This window comes from Hyperolius riggenbachi, chromosome 10 (assembly GCF_040937935.1).
Source record: "Hyperolius riggenbachi isolate aHypRig1 chromosome 10, aHypRig1.pri, whole genome shotgun sequence".
Taxonomy (NCBI): Eukaryota; Metazoa; Chordata; class Amphibia; order Anura; family Hyperoliidae; genus Hyperolius; species Hyperolius riggenbachi.
The window spans coordinates 293,671,387-293,694,457 of NC_090655.1; the positions used below are offsets into that span (position 1 = coordinate 293,671,387).

Consider the following 23,071-nt stretch of genomic DNA (forward strand, 5'->3'; position numbering starts at 1 on the left):
AAGAATTCCCTCATTCCCCTGCAGAGTACCTGCACATTATGCTTACATGTACCCACAGTCACATTGCCTAGGGCCTGATCCATGTTCAGATTGTGCATGAAGAATGTGTAATAGAAGAAGAATCCCCTCTTTCCCCTGCAGAGTACCTGCATATCACTCTTACATGTACCCACAGTCACATTGCCTAGGGCCTGATCCATGTTCAGATTGTGCATGAAGAATGTGTAATAGAGGAAGAATCTCTTATTCCCCTGCAGAGTACCGGCACATCACTCTTACATGTACCCACAGTTACATTGCCTAGGGCCTGATAGATGTTCAGATTGTACATGAAGAATGTGTAATAGAGGAAGAATTCCCTCATTCCTCTGCAGAGTACCTGCACATCATGCTTACATGTACCCACAGTCACATTGCCTATGGCCTGATCCATGTTCAGATTGTGCATGAAGAATGTGTAATAGAGGAAGAATCCCCTCATTCCCCTGCAGAGTACCTGCACATCACTCTTACATGTACCCACAGTCACATTGCCTAGGGCCTGATCCATGTTCAGATTGTGCATGAAGAATGTGTAATAGAGGAAGAATCTCTTATTCCCCTTCAGAGTACCGGCACATCACTCTTACATGTACCCACAGTTACATTGCCTAGGGCCTGATAGATGTTCAGATTGTACATGAAGAATATGTAAAAGAGGAAGAATTCCCTCATTCCCCTGCAGAGTACCTGCACATCATGCTTACATGTACCCACAGTCACATTGCCTATGGCCTGATCCATGTTCAGATTGTGCATGAAGAATGTGTAATAGAGGAAGAATCCCCTTATTCTCCTGCAAAGTACCTGCACATCACTCTTACATGTACCCACAGTTACATTGCCTAGGGCCTGATAGATGTTCAGATTGTACATGAAGAATGTGTAATAGAGGAAGAATCTCCTCATTCCCCTGCAGAGTACCTGCATATCACTCTTACATGTACCCACAGTTACATTGCCTAGGGCCTGATAGATGTTCAGATTGTACATGAAGAATGTGTAATAGAGGAAGAATCCCCTCATTCCCCTGCAGAGTACCTGCACATCACTCTTACATGTACCCACAGTCACATTGCCTAGGGCCTGATCCATGTTCAGATTGTGCATGAAGAATGTGTAATAGAGGAAGAATCTCTTATTCCCCTGCAGAGTACCGGCACATCACTCTTACATGTACCCACAGTTACATTGCCTAGGGCCTGATAGATGTTCAGATTGTACATGAAGAATGTGTAAAAGAGGAAGAATTCCCTTATTCCCCTGCAGAGTACCTGCACATCATGCTTACATGTACCCACAGTCACATTGCCTATGGCCTGATCCATGTTCAGATTGTGCATGAAGAATGTGTAATAGAGGAGGAATCCCCTCATTCCCCTGCAGAGTACCTGCACATCACTCTTACATGTACCCACAGTCACATTGCCTAAGGCCTGATCCATGTTCAGATTGTACATAAAGAATGTGTAATAGAGGAAGAATCCCCTCATTCCCCTCCAGAGTACCTGCACATCACTCTTACATGTACCCACAGTTACATTGCCTAGGGCCTGATAGATGTTCAGAGTGTACATGAAGAATGTGTAATAGAGGAAGAATCCCCTCATTCCCCTGCAGAGTACCTGCACATCACTCTTACATGTACCCACAGTCACATTGCCTAGGGCCTGATCCATGTTCAGATTGTGCATGAAGAATGTGTAATAGAGGAAGAATCTCTTATTCCCCTGCAGAGTACCGGCACATCACTCTTACATGTACCCACAGTTACATTGCCTAGGGCCTGATAGATGTTCAGATTGTACATGAAGAATGTTTAATAGAGGAAGAATTCCCTCATTCCCCTGCAGAGTACCTGCACATTATGCTTACATGTACCCACAGTCACATTGCCTAGGGCCTGATCCATGTTCAGATTGTGCATGAAGAATGTGTAATAGAAGAAGAATCCCCTCTTTCCCCTGCAGAGTACCTGCATATCACTCTTACATGTACCCACAGTCACATTGCCTAGGGCCTGATCCATGTTCAGATTGTGCATGAAGAATGTGTAATAGAGGAAGAATCTCTTATTCCCCTGCAGAGTACCGGCACATCACTCTTACATGTACCCACAGTTACATTGCCTAGGGCCTGATAGATGTTCAGATTGTACATGAAGAATGTGTAATAGAGGAAGAATCTCTTATTCCCCTTCAGAGTACCGGCACATCACTCTTACATGTACCCACAGTTACATTGCCTAGGGCCTGATAGATGTTCAGATTGTACATGAAGAATATGTAAAAGAGGAAGAATTCCCTCATTCCCCTGCAGAGTACCTGCACATCATGCTTACATGTACCCACAGTCACATTGCCTATGGCCTGATCCATGTTCAGATTGTGCATGAAGAATGTGTAATAGAGGAGGAATCCCCTCATTCCCCTGCAGAGTACCTGCACATCACTCTTACATGTACCCACAGTTACATTGCCTAGGGCCTGATAGATGTTCAGATTGTACATGAAGAATGTGTAATAGAGGAAGAATTCCCTCATTCCCCTGCAGAGTACCTGCACATCACTCTTACATGTACCCACAGTCACATTGCCTAGGGCCTGATCCATGTTCAGATTGTGCATGAAGAATGTGTAATAGAGGAAGAATCTCTTATTCCCCTGCAGAATACCGGCACATCACTCTTACATGCACCCACAGTTACATTGCCTAGGGCCTGATAGATGTTCAGATTGTACATGAAGAATGTGTACTAGAGGAAGAATTCCCTCATTCCCCTGCAGAGTACCGGCACATCACTCTTACATGTACCCACAGTTATATTGCCTAGGGCCTGATAGATGTTCAGATTGTACATGAAGAATGTGTAATAGAGGAAGAATTCCCTCATTCCCCTGCAGAGTGCCTGCACATCATGCTTACATGTACCCACAGTCACATTGCCTGTAACCTGATCCATGTTCAGATTGTGCATGAAGAATGTGTAATAGAGGAAGAATCCCCTCATTCCCCTGCAGAGTACCTGCACATCACTCTTACATGTACCCACAGTCACATTGCCTAGGGCCTGATCCATGTTCAGATTGTGCATGAAGAATGTGTAATAGAGGAAGAATCTCTTATTCCCTTGCAGAGTACCGGCACATCACTCTTAGATGTACCCACAGTTATATTGCCTAGGGCCTGATAGATGTTCAGATTGTACATGAAGAATGTGTAATAGAGGAAGAATTCCCTCATTCCCCTGCAGAGTACCTGCACATCATGCTTACATGTACCCAGTGTCACATTGCCTAGGGCCTGATCCATGTTCAGATTGTGCATGAAGAATGTGTAATAGAGGAGGAATCCCCTCATTCCCCTGCAGAGTACCTGCACATCACTCTTACATGTACCCACAGTTACATTGCCTAGGGCCTGATCCATGTTCAGATTGTGCATGAAGAATGTGTAATAGAGGAAGAATCCCCTCATTCCCCTGCAGAGTACCTGCACATCACTCTTACATGTACCCACAGTTGCATTGCCTAGGGCCTGATCCATGTTCAGATTGTGCATGAAGAATGTGTAATAGAGGAAGAATTCCCTCATTCCCCTGCAGAGTGCCTGCACATCATGCTTACATGTACCCACAGTCACATTGCCTGTAGCCTGATCCATGTTCAGATTGTGCATGAAGAATGTGTAATAGAGGAAGAATCCCCTCATTCCCCTGCAGAGTACCTGCACATCACTCTTACATGTACCCACAGTCACATTGCCTAGGGCCTGATCCATGTTCAGATTGTGCATGAAGAATGTGTAATAGAGGAAGAATCTCTTATTCCCTTGCAGAGTACCGGCACATCACTCTTAGATGTACCCACAGTTATATTGCCTAGGGCCTGATAGATGTTCAGATTGTACATGAAGAATGTGTAATAGAGGAAGAATTCCCTCATTCCCCTGCAGAGTACCTGCACATCATGCTTACATGTACCCAGTGTCACATTGCCTAGGGCCTGATCCATGTTCAGATTGTGCATGAAGAATGTGTAATAGAGGAGGAATCCCCTCATTCCCCTGCAGAGTACCTGCACATCACTCTTACATGTACCCACAGTTACATTGCCTAGGGCCTGATCCATGTTCAGATTGTGCATGAAGAATGTGTAATAGAGGAAGAATCCCCTCATTCCCCTGCAGAGTACCTGCACATCACTCTTACATGTACCCACAGTTGCATTGCCTAGGGCCTGATCCATGTTCAGATTGTGCATGAAGAATGTGTAATAGAGGAAGAATCCCCTCATTCTCCTGCAGAGTACCTGCACATCACTCTTACATGTACCCACAGTTACATTGCCTAGGGCCTGATCCATGTTCAGATTGTGCATGAAGAATGTGTAATAGAGGAAGAATCTCCTCATTCCCCTGTAGAGTACTGCACATCACTCTTACATGTGCCCACAGTCACATTGCCTAGGGCCTGATCCATGTTCAGATTGTGCATGAAGAATGTGTAATAGAGGAAGAATCCCCTCATTCCCTTGCAGAGTACCTGCACATCACTTACATGTACCCACAGTCACATTGCCTAGGGCCTGATCCATGTTCAGATTGTGCATGAAGAATGTGTAATAGAGGAAGAATCCCCTCATTCCCCTGCAGAGTACCTGCACATCACTTACATGTACCCACAGTCACATTGCCTAGGGCCTGATCCATGTTCAGATTGTGCATGAAGAATGTGTAATAGAGGAAGAATCCCCTCATTCCCCTGCAGAGTACCTGCACATCACTTTTACATGTACCCACAGTTACATTGGCTAGGGCCTGATCCATGTTCAGATTGTGCATGAAGAATGTGTTATAGAGGAAGAATCTCCTCATTCTCCTGCAGAGTACCTGCACATCACTCTTACATGTACCCACAGTTACATTGCCTAGGGCCTGATCCATGTTCAGATTGTGCATGAAGAATGTGTAATAGAGGAAGAATCTCCTCATTCCCCTGTAGAGTACTGCACATCACTCTTACATGTGCCCACAGTCACATTGCCTAGGGCCTGATCCATGTTCAGATTGTGCATGAAGAATGTGTAATAGAGGAAGAATCCCCTCATTCCCCTGCAGAGTACCTGCACATCACTTACATGTACCCACAGTCACATTGCCTAGGGCCTGATCCATGTTTAGATTGTGCATGAAGAATGTGTAATAGAGGAAGAATCCCCTCATTCCCCTGCAGAGTACCTGCACATCACTTACATGTACCCACAGTTACATTGCCTAGGGCCTGATCCATGTTCAGATTGTGCATGAAGAATGTGTAATAGAGGAAGAATCCCCTCATTCTCCTGCAGAGTACCTGCACATCACTCTTACATGTACCCACAGTTACATTGCCTAGGGCCTGATCCATGTTCAGATTGTGCATGAAGAATGTGTAATAGGACTTCCGGTTCCAGCGCCCGCATGGCGACAGCTTGAGGAAGGAGCTCCGACCAAGAGCCAGCTATAACCTCCCCGATCGCCTCACACATTCACCCGCGGGCCCCAAAAGCGTGGCGAAACAGGAGCCGGGAAGCTCAGGAGCGATTCGGCTGCTGTATGGATCGCTACCTGACCCGTTCAAACACCACTATGCAAAGAACTGCAGACGTAGAGGACGGGCCTGGCAAGATGGCGGGCGGCAAAGCAGCAGTGAAAGCAACTCCAGGCCGTGGGCAAGCCAAAGAAAGTGCGCCCCAGAGAGAAGACCCAGACTGGGATGCTGATAATCCAGAGGAGGAAGATGCTGGTAAGCAAGGGGAATTTCGCATAGACTATCAGAAACTAGCAGCAGAAGTTGGTAAGGCACTAGCTCCAGACATACAAGCTATTATAGAAAAGACATTAGCCAATTCACTAAAAACGATTAAAAAGGATATCTCTGAGCACAAAAAAAGATTTACTGAAATTGAAAAAAGGCTAAGCTCCTGTGAGGACGACTTAGAACAATAGAGCAGCTCCGCCATGATAATACAGAAGCACACGCACGCATAGAAGACTTGGAAAACCGCTCTAGAAGAAACAACTTAAGAATTGTGGGAGTTACAGAAGACATATTACCTGCTCAATTACAGGAATTATGCTCAGAGCAAATCCCAAAACTGCTAGGCCTCCCAACCCCACTTAAAGTGGAACGTGCGCGCAGGGTGGGACCCCTTAAAGCCAAAAATAAAAAAGGCCTTCCTCGCATGATTATGGCGCGCTACCTGGATTACGCGGACAAAGTAGCCCTGATGACGGCATACAGAGCCCAGGGTCAAGAGACCTAATCATCAGAAGCAACACAACTCGCATCTTTAATGACTTCTCGGCTGAGGTGTCGCAAAAGCGCAAGGCATTCAACAAAGTATGTAACACATTGCTTAGCAAGAAGATAAAATTTGCCTTGATGTACCCAGCAGTTTTGAAAGTCACTGATCATGAAGAAAAGATCCACACCTTTCACACGGCAGAGGAAGTACAATCTTTTCTGACAGAGATGGATGCAGAAACAGACACTCGTGACACAGAGGATTAAGTGAGACATTGCTACTGACCCTAGGATTCTTTTTTGCCCATCAAGTGAGATATATCATTTGACATAAAGAAGCTACAGAATACCGCTTATAATTCTCTTACGTTTTTCAGCCTAGAAGAAATGCATAACATGACAGAAACTGAACTTTCGCCTGCACACATATCATACGAAATAGCTAAAATTCTATAATGCCCTATTGAGGTGATTCTATGACTCTTTCAAATGTAAGGTTATGCTTTGAAGTTCTTTCAACTGTTACATTTTTATGCCTTGATATATGATCGGGGAGGTTACATTCCTTTACTTTCATTTTACCTATATATGTTTTGAAAAGCTGGTATCTCTTTAAGGTCGGGGAGGAGGGAGTGAGCATGCGGGGAAGAAGAGAAGTCGCTCAGCAAGATGGGGTAAGGTTGGGGTTGTTTGGGGAAAGGGTGGGAAAGGGGTTTTATTTTCTTTTATCTCTCAGCATCGGTTTTCAATTGATCTTAACAGCAAATGGAGTTGTAGTTTGGACCATATCCCCAGTAACCTAATTAAAACAAAATGAAATTAATCTCCTGGAATGGAAAAGGCCTGCAGTCACCAGGCAAGAGATCTCGAATCTTGCGACATCTAGGCAAATTTAAACCAGATATATGTTTCTTGCAAGAAACGCACCTGGCGGAAGATCAATTCAGATACATGAAAAAACTTTGGGTTAGAGAAGTATACGGTTCAGCAGCAGTAGAAAAAAAAGCGGGAGTTCTATGTCTACTGAACAAAAAACTCAATTGTAAAGTAATATGCCATGAACATGATTCCGAGGGACGATGGTCTAGGCTGCAACTCCAACTGTCAGGGGAACAAATTACCCTTTACAATGTCTATGGGCCACATACAGAAAATGCCAAATTTTTCCAAAAGTTGCAAAATAAGCTATTGGGGGAACGAAACACGCAAATAATTATGGGGGGAGACTGGAACACGGTACCGAGCCTCTGGGAAGACAGAAGCCATCCAAAAAAACCTCAGAAATCTAGGGACAAATATTTAGGATCTTTTATAGAGGCTTGTGCTCTGATAGATACCTGGAGATATACTCACCCTTCAGAGCATGAATATACTTTCTACTCTCCCACGCATAAAACCTTTTCAAGGATAGATCTATTCCTAATTCAAAATATATTGGCCCCCAGAATCTTGCAGACCACAATAGAAGACCTAGTGATCTCAGATCACTCCCCAATCCTGTTAGAATTGGAGGATACCTATCCCAGAGGCTCGGATATTATCTGGCGTTTCCCAAGTACCCTATATGGTAATGAAGACTTTGAGAGTAAGATAAAGTTATGGTGGCAGGAATATGTTATGGACAACCCAGAACAAAAAAATGACCCTGTCTTCTTTTGGGAAGCAGGGAAGGCAGTGATAAGAGGTAGAATCATAGCATATGTAGCCGGGGAAAAAAAACAAGCACACAAAAGATATGAACAAGAATTAGCTAAAATAAGAGAAGCCTATGGCAAATACAAGCAATTCCCCACAGAACAAAATAGGGATGAATGGCAAGAAGCAAAGCTTAAGGGAGATATATGGTTTAAACTACAAATAGAGCTGCAAAAACCGCACACTGCCCTTAAATTTCATAAATTTGGGGAGAAAGCTGGGAAACTGCTGGCGAACATGGCAAGGGAAAAAGGAGCCCTAAAACTTAAAGACGAAAGAGGAGACCCACAAACAAACCCAAAGGTCATCAATACTATCTTTAAAAAATTATACTCCTCTACCCATGCAGATTCATCCAGACTCGTATCGGTCCTCACAGCTCTCCCAGTCAAAAAAACTCACAGAAGACCAAATCCAAAAACTAAATGCTACAATCACTGTGCAGGAGGTCAGAGAGGCGATCAAAGAATTAGCAAACCAAACATCTCCAGGACCTGACGGATACCCGGCAGAGTTCTTTAAAATATTAAAGCAGGATGTTGCAGAACATCTCACTACACTGTTTAATCATATTATGACCAATACGCAGTACCCTGATACAGGGAAAACAGCTTATGTAAAATTAATTCCTAAAGAGGGAAAAGAACCAAGCGAGGCAACTGCCTATAGGCCCATATCCCTCATAAATCAAGACGTTAAGATTTTATCAAAAATTTTAGCAGAAAGATTATCCCACATAATGCCCAGTCTTGTGCATCCAAATCAGGTGGGCTTTATAAAAGGGCGTGCAGGGGTCACAAATGTTAGAAAATTTCTAACAATGATCGAGCATGTGCGAGCATATCCACACACATATAAAAAAGCAGCAGTCCTTGTGCTGGACGCCGAAAAGGCCTTTGATAGCGTGGAGTGGGACTGGATGCTGGGAATAATGACTCAGATGGGATTTACAGGAAACTATCTCCAGGCAGTTAAAGCAATCTCCAGTCCAAAAGCCAGAATAGTGACCCATGGTTTCATATCAGAAGCTTTCCCAATGCAAAGAGGGGTGAGGCAGGGATGTCCATTGTCTCCACTACTATTTAATCTGGCTTTGGAGCCTCTAGCTGCACTTCTTAGGAGGCAAATACAAGGAATAAAAGTGGAGGATGTTGAGGTCCAGCAAGCATTTTTTGCTGATGACATGCTTCTTTTCATTAGAGATCCGATGACCCAGATACCGGAAATTTTCAAAATATTATCAGAGTTTTCCAGACTATCGGGGCTAAAAATTAATAAAGAAAAGAGTGAAATAATGCCTCTTTCAAGACAGGCAGACACTAGACAATGGACATCCCTGGGCCTAAAAGTATCCCATACCCAAGTAAAATATTTAGGAATTAAAATCCCAAGAGACCCTACCCAATTATATAACCTAAATTATACACCTTTATTCCAACAGTTAAGGGAACAATTAGACAGATGGGATAAACTTCCCATAGGGTTAGCAGGGAGAGCAGCACTCATAAAAATGACTACGATGGGGAGACTACTCTATCCTATGCAGACAGTCCCACTTCTTATCCGGCACAAGGACATTCAGATGCTGGAGGCAGCTTTCACCAAATTCCTTTGGCATGGAAAGAAACCCCGAATAGCACTAAAAAAACTCCAAATGTCCAAACCTTTAGGAGGCCTAAATCTACCTGACATTCGAAGATATAATTTGGCAGCATTACTTCGCCATGTACAAGACTGGGTTAAGGGAACCTGCAAATACTCTAATAATACCCTAGAAACGGAGATTGCAAAGCCATGGTCGCTTCTGGGCCTACTGCATTCTAAGCCTACTGAACTCCCCTTGAGACTCAGGCAAAATATTATTTTCAAAGATACTATATTGACATGGAGAGCTGTGAGGAAAAAACTAGGCCTTCACTGTTTAATTTCTAAATACATGCCCATATGGGGAAACCCACATTTCCCAGTAAGTACTACTCAGCAGTCTTTCTCAAACTGGGACCAAAAAGGTATTTCCAAACTGGGAAATCTTTTTCACTTAGATAAGGGTACCTGGGTATCTTTTGCGGAATTGAGAAAAGCATACTCCATTCCAGCAGCAGATTTTTTCCCATACATGCAGATCCAATCCTTTGTGAAAGCACATATTACGACAATTTCAGACGTAGCGCTACCAGATGCCTTTGACAAACTAATGGGCCTGGGGGGACCTATTAAATCATTATCAGATTTGATACAGGCGATGGTGGGAATAGAGGGGCCAAAATTAGCTCACCTTAGCTTTAAAGGGTGGGAAAAAATCTTTAAAGATGAAGCCTTAGTAGAACATATCATACAAGGGTGGGGTGAATTTAGATCACACATACAAAATGAGCAACACAGAACGTCACACCTGCTATTTCTCCATAAGGCAAAGTACGCATTTCACATTAAGTATGCTCACCCTCCACCGCACTACACCCCAGCCTGCCCAAAATGTCCCTTGCCTAATGCAAACTTGATACACTGTGTGTGGGAGTGCTATGCAATTGACCATTTTTGGGATAGAGTATTCGAATATGAAAACAAGATGTGTAAAAAAAAATTAAGAAAAAATTATCAACTTTGTCTATTTCAGTATTGCAATAATTCAAATAACGATAAGCAGGAAAGCCCCTCAGCACTCTTTCATATTATCTTGGCTATGGCAAAGAGAATCATTTTTCAAGTCTGGATTCATCCGCAATTCCCTACACTGGATATGCTCCAAAAGGAAATGCTGTCAGCTTTTGCTCTGGAAAGACTGCAAGTAACGCAGAGTTTGGAAAAAAAGAGCTAAGAACTTCTTTAAAACTTGGAGAAAGTACATTTTGGAAACTTTCACACCAACAGAAATAAACGACTTAATGGTAAACTTTGTACTTACCTCGTGGTATTGCTTAGAAGACCTCAGCGGGTCTCTGGGTGCGCTCAGACACTGCCCACAGGGAAGTGTGAACTAACTGGGATAATAGTTTCATATAGCTTGAAAGATTATAATTATATGTGCGAGAACTGCAACTACCTAGATTTAGGAAGCTGAATGCTAAGAGAGCTTTATGGGGTTAATTTTGAGAAAGGGGGGGGTTTAATTTCTGTTGGGATCTACGATACATATAGGTACATTTGTGATCTATGTCAAATTCCAATTTGAGCCATGCTGTATCTCCTGTTTGAAGATTCACTTGAAATGTTCACTGATCCTAATGCTTTTGTTTTTATGTGGGATAAAACTAAGAAAATGCTAATAAAATATTTTACAAAAAAAAAAGAATGTGTAATAGAGGAAGAATCTCCTCATTCCCCTGCAGAGTACCTGCACATCACTCTTACATGTACCCACAGTTACATTGCCTAGGGCCTGATAGATGTTCAAATTCTACATGAAGAATGTGTAATAGAGGAAGAATCTCCTCATTCCCCTGCAGAGTACCTGCACATCACTCTTACATGTACCCACAGTTACATTGCCTAGGGCCTGATAGATGTTCAAATTGTACATGAAGAATGTGTAAAAGAGGAAGAATCCCCTCATTCCCCTGCAGAGTACCTGCACATCACTCTTACATGTACCCACAGTTACATTGCCTAGGGCCTGATAGATGTTCAAATTGTACATGAAGAATGTGTAAAAGAGGAAGAATCCCCTCATTCCCCTGCAGAGTACCTGCACATCACTCTTACATGTACCCACAGTTACATTGCCTAGGGCCTGATCCATGTTCAGATTGTGCATGAAGAATGTGTAATAGAGGAAGAATCCCCTCATTCTCCTGCAGAGTACCTGCACATCACTCTTACATGTACCCACAGTTACATTGCCTAGGGCCTGATCCATGTTCAGATTGTACATGAAGAATGTGTAATAGAGGAAGAATCTCCTCATTCCCCTGCAGAGTACCTGCACATCACTCTTACATGTACCCACAGTGACATTGCCTAGGGCCTGATCCATGTTCAGATTGTGCATGAAGAATGTGTAATAGAGGAAGAATCCCCTCATTCCCCTGCAGAGTACCTGCACATCACTCTTACATGTACCCACAGTCACATTGCCTAGGGCCTGATCCATGTTCAGCATGTGCATGAAGAATGTGTAATAGAGGAAGAATCTCCTCATTCCCCTGCAGAGTACCTGCACATCATTCTTACATGTACCCACAGTTACATTGCCTAGGGCCTGATCCATGTTCAGATTGTGCATGAAGAATGTGTAATAGAGGAAGAATCTCCTCATTCCCCTGCACAGTACCTGCACATCACTCTTACATGTACCCACACTTACATTGCCTAGGGCCTGATAGATGTTCTTTGTTCCTGTCTGTACCTTTTACAAGTACTCTTACCAAGGACTAGTTTTGATTTGATTAAACAGCTACTCTACAGCAATATCCTACATTTAGTTAAAATGCATGGTACACTATGGCTTAAAAGTGAGAGCGTCGTCCTCAATTTTCTAAGCTTTATCAAACACTTTATCGAACGTTTGATAATTTACCTCATGGGTAAAATCTCATTTTGAATTCACTAAGGTGTTACATATTTATTGAATGTTATGATAAAACGTTCCATAGATATATAACACCTTTAGTGAATTGAAAATGAGATTTTACCCATGAGGTAAATTATCAAACATTCGATAAAGTGTTTGATAAAGCTTAGAGAATTGAGGTTAACGTTGGCCTCAATTCACTAAGCTTATCTCCTGTCTTTAATAACGTTTCTAGAGTTATCACCATGGTGACGAGGCATGTAGTATTCAGGAAACATTTTACCTCAGGCAAACTTAAAGTTAACTCTTCAATTATTAAAATAACTCCATAATTCTAAAGTTAAAGACAGGCTGTTAATTAACTGTGTGTGAAAATAACTACAGAGGAGGTAACTTAACTACAGAGGAGGTAACTTAACCACCCTGGCGTTCTATTAAGATTGCCAGGGCGGCTGCGGGAGGGTTTTTTTTAAATAAAAAAAAAACTATTTCATGCAGCCAACTGAAAGTTGGCTGCATGAAAGCCCACTAGATGGCGCTCCGGAGGCGTTCTTCTGATCGCCTCCGGCGGCCAGAAGTAACACGGAAGGCCGCAATGAGCGGCCTTCCGTGTTCTGCTTACTTCGTCGCCATGGCGACGAGCGGAGTGACGTCATGGACGTCAGCCGACGTCCTGACAACAGCCGCCTCCGATCCAGCCCTTAGCGCTGTCCGGAACTATTTGTTCCGGCTGCGCAGGGCTCAGGCGGCTGGGGGGACCCTCTTTCGCCGCTGCTCGCGGCGATCAGGCAGCACACGCGGCTGGCAAAGTGCCGGCTGCGTGTGCTGCTCTTTATTTGATCAAAATCGGCCCAGCAGGGCCTGAGCGGCACCCTCTGGCGGTAATGGACGAGCTGAGCTCGTCCATACCGCTAAGGTGGTTAAGGAATGAAGAGATAAGATAACTCTCTCACTGTGTGGAGGTAAGTTTTCTCTTGCCTTATTATCTCCAGCATGATCTTAGTGAATTGAGGCCATTGTCTGTTAAATAAGATTCACTGGTGCTGGGTATCAGTTGGGTTCCGGTGCATAGCTCCGCCCCCCTCCCTCCCCTTCCCTGCAGAGAATGACTCTGGCTTTTTTATATCAGATTCCTCTGCAAGGTAACAGGGCTACGTACTGGAGCGCAGCTGATATGGGGCTTTGGTGAATATCTTCATACAGACAACATACTGGTGCTGGGTATCAGTTGGGTTCCGGTGCATAGCTCCGCCCCCCCCCCCCTTCCCTGCGGAGAATGACTCTTTATATCAGATTCCTCTGCAAGGTAACAGGGCTACGTACTGGAGCGCAGCTGATATGGGGCTTTGGTGAATATCTTTATACAGACAACATACTGGTGCTGGGTATCAGTTGGGTTTCGGTGCATAGCTCCGCCCCCTCCCTCCCCTTCCCTGCGGAGAATGACTCTGGCCTTTTTTATATCAGATTCCTCTGCAAGGTAACAGGGCTATGTACTGGAGCGCAGCTGATATGGGGCTTTGGTGAATATCTTCATACAGACAACATACTGGTGCTGGGTATCAGTTGGGTTCCGGTGCATAGCTCCGCCCCCCTCCCTCCCCTTCCCTGCGGAGAATGACTCTTTATATCAGATTCCTCTGCAAGGTAACAGGGCTACGTACTGGAGCGCAGCTGATATGGGGCTTTGGTGAATATCTTCATACAGACAACATACTGGTGCTGGGTATCAGTTGGGTTTCGGTGCATAGCTCCGCCCCCTCCCTCCCCTTCCCTGCGGAGAATGACTCTGGCCTTTTTTATATCAGATTCCTCTGCAAGGTAACAGGGCTATGTACTGGAGCGCAGCTGATATGGGGCTTTGGTGAATATCTTTATACAGACAACATACTGGGGCATTCCCATTGACAATGTCAGGATAAAGTGTCAACTTCCTGGCCAGGAACTTTTTGTTCCCAAAAGCAGATGCAATTCTTTATATAATTTTAAAAGTTATCTCAGGTGAGAAGAATATGGAGGCTGCCATATTTGTTTCCTGTTAAACAATACCTGTTCCGTAGCAGTACTTCTAGTTAATTTGGCAGCAGTAGTGTGTGAATCACACTAGAAACAAGCATGCATCTAATCTTGTCAGATTTGACATTATTATTATTATTTATAAAGCTCCAACATATTCTGTGGCGCTGTACAATGTAAGAACACAAACAAGGGACACATAATGATACAGACAATGATATACATCAAATATGAACACCGGTACAAAATACAGAACTGGTGATTACAATAGCAGATGTAACATGATGACTAAAATGTATAAATGTCTAACAGTGTGCAAGCAATTAAATTAATAACATTCCATGACACAAAAAGGAGAGAGCCCTGCCCTTGTGGGCTTACAATCTAAAGGAATGGGGTGGAAACAAGAGGTGGGGAAAGTATACAGTATATGTACAGGCAGTGCATGATTAGGTCATTTACTAAAAAGTAAATGTAGATGCGAGGTTGAAGATGGCCTAAACTAGAGAATATGCTTGTCGGAAAAGGTGGGTTTTGAGGGAGCATTTAAAGATTTCAAAGTTGGGAGAGTGGCGGATGTGCTGTGGAAGGGCATTCCATAGGAGGGGTGAGGCACATGAGAAGTCTTGTACACGTGAATGTGAGGAGGTAATTGTAGAAGAGGATAGAAGAAGCTCGTGTGCAGATCTGAGATTGCGGTTGGGTTGGTATCTGGAGACTAGTGAGGAGATGTACAGGGGAGAGAGATTGTGGAGAGCTTTGTAGGTTAGGGTTAAGAGATTGAACTGAATCCTTTGGTTACTACATAGCAAGGAAATGAACAGCGCTACTTAAAAACAGATGAGTGCCTACCTGCAAAAGAGTGCAAGCCCCACTTCTGGGATAAAATACACACTGAGCATACACATGACCTGTCTACCACTGGAGGATGTTGGTTTCCTGTAACAGCTTTCATGCAACTTGTTAAGTACTCGTCCCTTCCACTGCGAAGAAGTCAATCCTCCATGGGAGGGGACCTAACACTAACTAAATCCTACCTATGCATATGCATAGCCTGGGCGCGCTACCAAGTAAAATTGAAAATTGCGCGAAAAGTGGGATCAGCGCATCACCAGGCCGCCTCCGAATGGCCTCTGCTCAGAGATGCGCTGAGCCCCCCCAGAAACTACAAACGCACCTTGAACCCAAACAGAGGCTTGGAGGATTGACTTCTTCGCAGTGGGAGGGACGAGTTGCATGCAAGCTGTTACAGGAAACCAACATCCTCCAGTGGTAGCCAGGTTATGTGTATGCTAGGTGTGTATTTTATCCCATAAGTGGGGCTTGCACTCTTTTGCAGGTAGGCACTCATCTGTTTTTAAGTAGCGCTGCTCATTTCCTTGCTATGTACTAATTTAATTCATTTTTGGTCAGCCGCTCCCACTTAGCAGCTTTGCTTTTGGTGTATATGCAGAGCCTCTGTTTGGGTTCAAGGTGCGTTTGCAGTCTCTGGGGGGGCTCAGCGCATCTCTGATCGGAGGCCATTCGGAGGCGGTCTGGTGATGCGCTGATCCCACTTTTTGCGCAATTTTGAATCCTTTGGTTAATTGGTAGCCAGTGAAGAGCTTGACAGAGAGGGTCAGCAGAGTAAGAGCGAGAGGAGAGATGAATGAGTCGAGCAGCAGAGTTCAGTACAGAATTGAGCGGTGTTAGTCGGTTAGTTGGAAGTCCACCAAGCAATATATTGCAATAGTCCAATCGAGATATAATAAGAGCATGTACTAACATTTTGGTTGTGTCATGGGAGAGAAAAGGTCGGATGCATGCTATGTTTTTGACTGGGAGATGATAGGAGCTGGTTATGGAGTTAATGTGAGGAATAAATGAGAGAGAAGAATCAAATATTACCCCCAAGCACCGTGCTTTGGGAACTGAAGTTATGGGAGTGTTATTAACATTTCTTGTAATATCAGGAAAAGAGGTGGACAGAGATGGTGGAAAGACTATTGTAATGATCAGTGGCGTTTCTGATGATCAGAACATGCTCTAACAGAACGGTAGTCAGTATTTTATTCAGAGTGTGATCACATGTGAATTGGTGCACCGTAATACCAGGAGTACTCCTAGAGTGATAGCCCTTAGCGGCTGGGGCTATCACTAAGTAGAGAGAGGTCGTACAAGCAGGGTCGGTAACGGGTCGGTCAGCAGCGGTACAAAATCGTCAGGCGGTAGCGTAGTCGAGAACAGGCCGAGGTCGGCGGCAGATCAGATGGGCAAAGGTACAGAATCAGGAGGCTAAATCAGAGTCAGAGTACAGGCTAAAGTCGGCAGCAGATCAGATAGGCTACATACAAAATCGGAAGGCAGAAGAGTAGTCAAGAGTTCAGGCAAGGTTCATACACAATACGTAAATACAATAATATGATAATAATAATCCTAAGCTACGTGTGAATCCCCGGGGTCCTGCCGGATCAAACGCACACGGATCTGACTAAGGTCTGAGAGCTTTCACTGCGAAGTTTCAGCAACAGCAGACAATGAGCCACTGACAGTTCAGGACTTAAATACAGACAGGCAATTCTGAATCACCCGGCCAGCGACCCGACCAATCAGTGACAAGAGTCAGAACACCCGGTCAGCTGACCCGCCTCCTCAGTGCATAAAGGTCCTGTCTCCTGGTGCGCATGTGCACTACCCTGCTACAATGTAATCTGGAGAGACCTGTTCTGCCAGGAGATGACTGAGAGGACGTGGCGAGATCCACGGTGATGTCAGACGCGGGAGCGGTGGCCGCACCGCTCCCCGCTGCCGAGGTAACAGACTCACTCCTAACAACTATCAGTTCAGTTTTATTCATATTAAATTTTAAGAAGCAAGAGGACATGAAAGAGGATATAGCGGACAGATGGTCGGGAACCCATGTGAGGAGGGAGTTAAGGTCTGGGGACGAGAGGTACAGTTGTGTATCATCTGCATATAGGTGGTATTGAAAACCAAACGAGTTGATTAAGTTACCAAAGCCATGCATGTAGATGGAAAAGAGGAGGGGACCGAGGACAGAGCCTTGAGGTACCCCTACAGACAGAGGATGTGAAGAGGAAGCCTGACCTGAATAAGAAACAGTGAAAGATCTTCCAGAGAGGTAGGAAGATATCCAGGAGAGAGCGAGGTCCTTTATTCCTATAGATAAAAGGATCTGTATGAGTAGAGTGTGGTCGACAGTGTCAAATGCTGATGACAGATCTAGAAGGATGAGTATGGAATAATAGCCTTTGGATTTAGCTGTGAGGAGGCCATTGGCCACTTTTGTAAGAGCTGTTTCTGTGGAGTTGTTTGCTCGGAAGCCAGACTGGAACTGATCAAGCAAGGAATTTGCAGATAAATACTGACTTTGTTCAGCATTAAAGTGGCGTTCAAGTAATTTAGATGCAAATGGGAGAAGTGACACTGGGTGGTAGTTAGAGAGTTCGGTGGGGTCTAGAGACGTTTTTTGAAGTAGTGGTGTTAGAACAGCCTTTTTGAATGAGGATGGAAAAATTCTATTTGAGAGGGATAGGTTAAACAGCAATGTTAGGGCAGGAATGAGGGATGCGGATAGTTGTGGAATAAGATGGGATGGGATAGGATCCAAAGAACAGGTGGTTAGATGGGATTTGGAGATAAGAGAGGAGAGAGCGAATGTTCGGAGAGTGGAGAGAAACTGGAAAGAGAGCAATCAACAAGAGGAGTGGAGATGGAGTTTGATGTCTGTGTGGAAAACACACTACGGATTTTGGCAATTTTATCTGTAAAGTATGTTGCAAATTCTTCAGCTGATAAGCATAAAGAAGGAGGAGGAGGGGGTGGTCGGAGAAGGGAGTTTAAAGTACTGAACAGGCGCTTTGGATTGTGCAAGTGGGGGGATATGAGGGAGGAGAAGTATGATTGTTTTGCAGAAGAGAGCGCTTCTGAACTTGTTCAAGGCTTTTTTTTGTATGAAATGAAATCCTCATTAGTATTGGTTTTTCTCCAACACCGTTCAGCTACCCTAAAGGCACACCTTTAGCTGTTTAGTAGCTTTGGTCAGCCAGGGTTGGCGACTGACACGGTGTGAACGGACATTTGTTGAGGGGTGCAATTGCATCCATGACTTGCGTGATTGAGCTGTGGTAGTGTGCCGCTGCTGAGTCAGGATCAGTGAACGGTTGTGTGAGGAGAGGTGCCAGGGCATCAGAGATAGATTGAATGTATTTGTTGCGGTACTTCCTGCGTATGTGTGAGTGTGCTTGTGGCAGCGTGGTAGGAAGAGAGGGGGGGAGAGGCAGCATGGTAGGAAGAGAGGGGGAGAGAGGCAGCGTGGTAGGAAGAGAGGGGGAGAGAGGCAGCGTGGTAGAAAGAGAGGGGAGAGAGGCAGCATGGTAGGAAGAGAGGGGGAGAGAGGCAGCGTGGTAGGAAGAGAGTGGGAGAGAGGCAGCGTGGTAGGAAGAGAGGGGGAGAAAGGCAGCGTGGTAGGAGGAGAGGGGAAGAGAGGCAGCGTGGTAGGAAGAGAGGGGGAGAGAGGTAGCGTGGTAGGAAGAGAGGGGGAGAGAGGCAGTGTGGTAGGAAGAGAGGGGGAAAGAGGCAGCATGGTAGGAAGAGAGGGGGAGGGAGGCAGCGTGGTAGGAACAGAGGGGGAGAGGGGCAGCGTGGTATGAAGAGACGGGGAGAGAGGCAGCGTGGTATGAAGAGAGGGGGAGAAAGGCAGTGTGGTAGGAAGAGAGGGGGAGAGAGGCAGCGTGGTAGGAAGAGAGGGGGAGAGAGGCAGCGTGGTAGGAAAAAGAGGGGGAGAGAGGCAGCGTGGTAGGAAGAGAGGGGAAGAGAGGCAGCATGGTAGGAAGAGAGGGAGAGAGAGAAAGTGTGGTTGGAAGAAAGAGGCAGCGTGGTAGGAAGAGAGGGGGAGAGAGGCAGCATGGTAGGAAGAGAGGGGGAGAGAGGCAGCGTGGTAGGAAGAGAGGGGGAGAGAGGCAGCGTGGTAGGAAGAGAGGGGGAAAGAGGCAGCGTGGTAGGAAGAGAGGGGGAGAGATGCAGCGTGGTAGGAAGAGAGGGGGAGAGAGGCAGCGTGTTAGGAAGAGAGGGGGAGAGAGGCAGCATGGTAGGAAGAGAGGGGGAGAGAGGCAGTGTGGTAGGAAGAGAGGGGGAGAGAGGCAGCGTGGTAGGAAGAGAGGGGAGAGAGGCAGCGTGGTAGGAAGAGAGGGGGAGAGAGGCAGTGTGGTAGGAAGAGAGGGGGAGAGAGGCAGCGTGGTAGGAAGAGAGGGGGAGCGAGGCAGCGTGGTACGAAGAGAGGGGGAGAGAAGCAGCGTGTTAGGAAGAGAGGGGGAGAGAGGCAGCGTGGTAGGAAGAGAGGGGGAGAGAGGCAGCGTGGTAGGAAGAGAGGGGGAGAGAGGCAGCGTGGTAGGAAGAGAAGGGGAGAGAGGCAGGGTGGTAGGAAGAGAGGGAGAGAGAGGCAGGGTGGTAGGAAGAGAGGGGGAGAGAGGCAGTGTGGTAGGAAGAGAGGGGGAGAGAGGCAGCGTGGTAGGAAGAGAGGGGGAGAGAGGCAGCGTGGTAGGAAGAGAGGGGGAGAGAGGCAGTGTGGTAGGAAGAGAGGGGGAGCGAGGCAGCGTGGTAGGAAGAGAGGGGGAGCGAGGCAGCGTGGTAGGAAGAGAGGGGGAGAGAAGCAGCGTGATAGGAAGAGAGGGGGAGAGAGGCAGCGTGGTAGGAAGAGAGGGGGAGAGAGGCAGCGTGGTAGGAAGAGAGGGGGAGAGAGGCAACGTGGTAGGAAGAGAGGGGGAGAGAGGCAGTGTGGTAGGAAGATGTGTGAGGAGAGAGGCAGCGTGGTAGGAAGAGAGGGGGAGAGAGGCAGTGTGCTAGGAAGAGAGGGGGAGAGAGGCAGCGTGGTAGGAAGAGAGGGGGGGAGAGGCAGTGTGGTAGGAAGAGAGGGGGAGAGAGGCAGTGTGCTAGGAAGAGAGGGGGAGAGAGGCAGTGTGCTAGGAAGAGAGGGGGAGAGAAGCAGCGTGGTAGGAAGAGAGGGGGAGAGAGGCAGCGTGGTAGGAAGAGAGGGGGAGAGAGGCAGTGTGGTAGGAAGAGAGGGGGGGAGAGGCAGTGTGGTAGGAAGAGAGGGGGAGAGAGGCAGTGTGGTAGGAAGTTGGAGTACTGCAAGTATCTCCTCCAAGTCCATCGAAGCACTTCAAACTCAGCCTGCCGGGCAGAGCTAGGCAGGTTCCCACTATGGCTTACTATCCAGCAGAGGGCACTCTCATACTGGGCGCATATACAGAGCAGCAACCCCAGCACTTACCACCATAAAGCCTCACTGAGCCAGGGGGGTGAGGCCATACCATGCGCTCTCAAGCAAAGCATCAGCAGCCAGCCCAGCCAAGGCCACCAACACAGGCTGACAAAAGCCCAAATAAAACGGACTATAGAAAGCTGCAAGGAACGATACATAGAGGAATGGAGAAGTGACATAAAGAATTCCAAGAAACTCGCTGTCTATCAATCACTACAGAGGGAGTACACAATGGCTCCATACCTGGAGAGGCTACACCACCACAAAGACAGACAGACCCTGAGCCTGTACCGTCTGAGTGCCCACAACCTGGAGGTAGAGACAGGGCGGCACAGACAGACATGGAAGCCCCGGGAGGAGAGACTGTGCAGACAATGCGACCAGGAGGTCCTGGAGGATGAGCCCCACTTCCTGCTACACTGCAGCAAATACGCACCTGTGAGGACCGCCCACCTCCAGAGACTCTCCGCCCACATCCAGGATTTTACCTCCACAGATGAGGAGAGGAAACTCTACATCCTACTGGGGGAGGAGGAAACAACCGTGCAAATAGCTGCCCGATATGTCACAGCCTGCCACCAACTGAGAGGAACATGATACCACATGGACTGTATTCCCCCCCCCCAATACCCCCCTATGGACTGTATATCCCAGTCCCCCATGCTGTCCCTTACATCCTCCACACACCTATGGACTATATACCCCAACCCCCTATATCCTTCCCTTATTCCCACAATCCCCCCTCCCCATGTTAATGTTTTGTTTTGCTTTGGCAATGCTAAATGTATTTGGTCCTGCCAATAAAGCTTTTTTGGATTTGGAAGAGAGGGGGAGAGAGGCAGTGTGGTAGGAAGAGAGGGGGAGAGAGGCAGCGTGGTAGGAAGAGAGGGGGAGAGAGGCAGCGTGGTAGGAAGAGAGGGGGAGAGAGGCAGCATGGTAGGAAGAGAGGGGGAGAGAGGCAGCGTGGTAGGAAGAGAGGGGGAGAGAGGCAGCGTGGTAGGAAGAGAGGGGGAGAGAGGAAGTGTGGTTGGAAGAAAGAGGCAGCGTGGTAGGAAGAGAGGGGGAGAGAGGCAGCGTGGTAGGAAGAGAGGGGGAGAGAGGCAGGGTGGTAGGAAGAGAGGGGGAGAGAGGCAGCGTGGTAGGGAGAGAGGGGGAGAGAGGCATCGTGGTAGGAAGAGAGGGGGAGAGAGGCAGCGTGGTAGGAAGAGAGGGGGAGAGAGGCAGCGTTGTAGGAAGAGAGGGGGAGAGAGGCAGCGTGTGAGGAAGAGAGGGGGAGAGAGGCAGCGTGGTAGGAAGAGAGGGGGAGAGAGGCAGCGTGGTAGGAAGAGAGGGGGAGAGAGGCAGCATGGTAGGAAGAGAGGGGGAGAGAGGCAGCGTGGTAGGAAGAGAGGGGAGAGAGGCAGCGTGTTAGGAAGAGAGGGGGAGAGAGGCAGTGTGGTAGGAAGAGAGGGGGAGAGAGGCAGGGTGGTAGGAAGAGAGGGGGAGAGAAGCAGCGTGGTAGGAAGAGAGGGGGAGAGAGGCAGCGTGGTAGGAAGAGAGGGGGGAGAGGCAGCATGGTAGGAAGAGAGGGGAAGAGAGGCAGCGTGGTAGGAAGAGAGGGGGCGAGAGGCAGCGTGGTAGGAAGAGAGGGGGGAGAGGCAGCATGGTAGGAAGAGAGGGGAAGAGAGGCAGCGTGGTAGGAAGAGAGGGGGAGAGAGGCAGCGTGGTAGGAAGATGTGTGAGGAGAGAGGCAGTGTGGTAGGAAGAGAGGGGGAGAGAGGTGTTATAAACTGTTGTATATCACCTTGCTTCGACACCACCGTCTCACAGATTGTGAGATCACTTGACTCTCCACACAGCAAGCAGGAGATAGAGTTTCTCAGGCTTCTTCAATGTTTACGTAGTTTATTCAGGAAACAGAAATACAGATAGATACATTCATCATATCCTAGCCATGACAATCTTCATGTTGCGTTACAAGCTCTTGATTAGACTTCCTGCTGAAGTCAATCAGGCACTTCTTGCTAACCTACGTTCCACTACCCTACCTATGTACAGCATACATTATATCAGATTACAGAAAGGAAGAACATGCTTAGAGGTCCCAGTCAGCCTTGCGAGCTAGTGCGAAAGTAAGGAGCAGAGTGCCCTCTCCATCGCTCACTCCGGGTTTAATACCGACTAGGAAAGAGTTAAATATGACATCATCTTCGCCATCCCCTATATCAGTCTATTGGTGGACCCACTTGTGGTGTCATCATACACACCTACTTGATTAATAATC

General features: G+C 46.6%; 1 protein-coding gene and 1 pseudogene across 1 annotated transcript in view; both read right to left on the minus strand.

The window, feature by feature from the left end:
* The window catches only part of LOC137535602 (zinc finger protein 585A-like), a 393,680-nt gene that overhangs the window by 161,077 nt on the left and 209,532 nt on the right, over positions 1-23,071 (minus strand). The gene's annotated exons all lie outside the window — the stretch shown is intronic.
* The window catches only part of LOC137535897 (zinc finger protein 850-like), an 89,847-nt pseudogene that overhangs the window by 42,736 nt on the left and 24,040 nt on the right, over positions 1-23,071 (minus strand).